This window comes from Atta cephalotes (genome assembly GCF_000143395.1).
Source record: "Atta cephalotes unplaced genomic scaffold scaffold00014, whole genome shotgun sequence".
Classification (NCBI taxonomy): domain Eukaryota; kingdom Metazoa; phylum Arthropoda; class Insecta; order Hymenoptera; family Formicidae; genus Atta; species Atta cephalotes.
The window spans coordinates 2,066,426-2,069,851 of NW_012130078.1; the positions used below are offsets into that span (position 1 = coordinate 2,066,426).

At 39.6% G+C, this 3,426-nt stretch overlaps 1 pseudogene; it reads left to right on the plus strand.

The window, feature by feature from the left end:
• The first annotated feature begins 476 nt into the window (after nucleotides 1-476).
• Nucleotides 477-1,738, plus strand: LOC105617854 (annotated as a pseudogene).
• The last annotated feature ends 1,688 nt before the right edge of the window (nucleotides 1,739-3,426 follow it).

Genomic DNA, 3,426 nt, shown 5'->3' on the forward strand with positions numbered 1-3,426 from the left:
TATATATATATTATTATCCCATAGTGTAATAATTCATATTCAATATTTGAATTTTTATCATAAATCTTACGTTAGATAAATCTTACGTTAGGTTTGCCCCATCGTATTTGTTATTTGACGCGTCTCGCGATGACATTATCAATTTAATACAATAAAAATGCGATGTTTGCAATTTCGCAAGCGTCGACGGCTATTAGATAGCGTAATCAAAGATTTTTCAAGGACATGCCGCGACAAGTCACGGCATGTTTCGCACGGCATATGACATCATCAATGCGATTTGATATAAATGCGTTGCTAAATAGTGCACACGACCAAACTTTTCATGAACATTCGACATGAACATACGACACGTCACAATATGTGATGGCGTCATTAATGTAATGTGATACAAATGTCACGTGATCAAGTAAATGGTATAAAATTAGAAGATAATATTTAGACGCACCGCGTCATTAGTCAATGCAAGCGATAACATGGAGCGCGATTTGATAGAGCAAGCAACTCAGCTGAATACCATAGAAGAGTCGCATGGGAACAACGATGCAACGAAAATCTCTGGGAGAGTAGAGTCATGCCCACGATTATCAATCGGCAAGAGACAATCAGTGATCACATCGCGAGGCTCGAGAGTTTGAAGGAAGGTATGTGAACGATTCGTGCATATGAGTGCTGGATATGGACTTCGATGGCACGAGATCGAAATAGCGTTCGAGAGTCGTATATTGACAGACACAGTGATAAACTCTAATCACATCGAGCTGCGGTTTTTAGAAGACGCTGGCAATGTAATGCTCGAGCGAATGTGAGACATTATAGAAACGTGGTAGTGTAAAAGTGAACGCGAGTGGGCATTGTCGCGAACTCTCAATTTGGTTGAATGTGAATAAACACAATCCAATGTGTGTGGAACGTTATTTCGAAATGTCACGGGAAATAGCGACGAAACGAACAGTGATCAACGTGCATTCGATGGACAATGCGTGTTTCGCATGATCGGTGGTAATCGCTCTATACCCAGCTAAAAGTCACGTGGATAGAAAATTGTCGTATCCGCATTATACGATAGTGTTGAATCTCGCGGATATCGAATTTCCGATAATGTTCAGGGACATTCCGAAATTCGAAAATCTCAACAACAAATCAATACGATCAACGTATACAGCATCGAAGATAAGCAGGTCTTTTCTCTACGGTTCACTGATATCAAGAAAGACAAACGTATTATTTTCCTATACCTACAAGATTCCCGCAACGACAACATTAGAGACTTTGCTTTGGATAAAAAATCTATCCCGCCTTATAAGATCACAAATTAATGGAAACGAGAATAGGAAATATTTTTGTAAGTATAATAAGAAAAGTTAATAAAAAAACAATATTTAAAAACAGTAAAAAGATTGAGATAAATAGAAAAATGATTTCTCTATTATTTGCAGGTACATTCATTACTTCAGCTTGAGCGCAAAGTTGGAGATCCACAGCGAAGACTGTGATAAGATGAACGATTGTGTCATTCGACTGTCGAGGAAGGACGACAGGCGGCTCGAATTCAGCAATTACAATCGGAAACGAGTGCCGTTCATCGTCTACGCCAATCTGAAGTACATTATACGGAAGATGGAACGACAAGGAAGACGCGTTGTCATATCAACAGCATGAAGCGTTTACTACGTGCGATGCGCGTACGACAACACGTTATCGTCGTATTACTTTTGTCCCGATGAAGACTGTATAGCGTGGTTCGCGCGACAATTCAATGATTTGGCACATCGCATGAAAACTATTGTATCTGCCAACGTGCTCATAAAAACGTTGTCTAACAGCAAAGGGAGGCGTACCGTAGCGCGACGCGTTGTCACATCTGCGAGAAACTGTTCGCGCTAGACGATACGTGGGTCCGCGATCATTGCCATCTCATCAGGCGATATTGCGGTCCAGCACATTCCAATTGTAACTTAAATTATAAAAATTCGTTCTATATTCTAATTGTATTTCATAATTTATCAAACTACGGCGCGCATTTTATAATTAAGAAAATTGCTACCGCGTACGATGGACATGTAGATGTACTACTGATAACGAAGGAAAAATATATTTCGTTTACTAAACATATCGATGGCAAAGACAAAAAGAATTTTCAGAAAAATTGCCTAAAATTAAGATTCATTGATTCTTTCAAATTTCTAAATGTAAGCCTCGATAAATTGGCGTTGTCTCGACAAAGATAAATTAAAAATTGTACATTCCGAATTTCTAACATTATCAGATGAAGAATTTGAATTACTCATACGAAAAGATGTCTTTCCGTACGAGTACATTTGACTTCGTCAAAAAAATGGACACGTTTATTACCGCGCGAATTATTTTTCAGTTTGTTGACAGGCAATATAGTATCCGAGAGCGATTATGCTCACGCCTTGAATGTCTGGCAGTGATTCTCCATCCAAACTCGGCGAGTACAATGATCTGTACTTGAAAACTGTTGCCTTGTTATTAGTCGATATTTTTGAAAATTTCCGCAATATTTGCATCGCGATGGTCTCGATCCCGCGCATTATTATACATTGCCAGGTTTCACGTCGAATGCCATACTGAAACATACGCATGTAAGATTCGAGTTGCTCACCGACATTGATGGTTATGTTTATCAAGCGGTATATGCGGCGGTCTTAGTCAGTGTTCCGGCAGATACGCGCAGACTAATAACAAGTACATGTGTTCGTTCGATGCGAAACCGTCGTCGTACTTGATGTATTACGATATGAATAATCTGTATGGCGATGTGTCAACCTTTGCCATACACCGAATTTCAAAGACGCTGCAAATTTTGACGTGAGCGCGATCGCTCCGGATTCACCGGTTATATTTTCGAGGTCGATCTCGAGTATCCACAGCATCTATACGATCAACACTAATCTATCTTTCTGCCAACGCGCGATAAATCACTCGGCAAGCGCGAAGATAAACTTCTAGCGACGTTGTACGATAAACAGCGTTATGTAAGCCACTACTGCAATCTGTAGCAATGGACTTATCACAGTTTTCGCGTAACAAAGATCCACCGAGTGCTATAATTCGATCAATCTCCATGGCTTCGCGATTACATTGAACTCAATACACAATTTAGAACGCGAAAAACGATTTCGAAAAAAATTTGTATATACTAATGAACAATGCGGTATTCGATAAAATCATAGAGAATGTGCGCAATCACATCGATGTAAAATTAATAACAAAATGGAACGGACGGAGGAAATGATTGCGAAACCGAATTTTCACAGCCGCAGCGTCTTTGCGGAATTTAATCGCCGTCGAAATGCGCAAACTCGAGGTGAAGTTCAACAAGCCAATTTACGTATATGCATACTGGACATATCAAAAATCTGTTTGTACGAATTTCACCACGAGTATATGTTACCGATG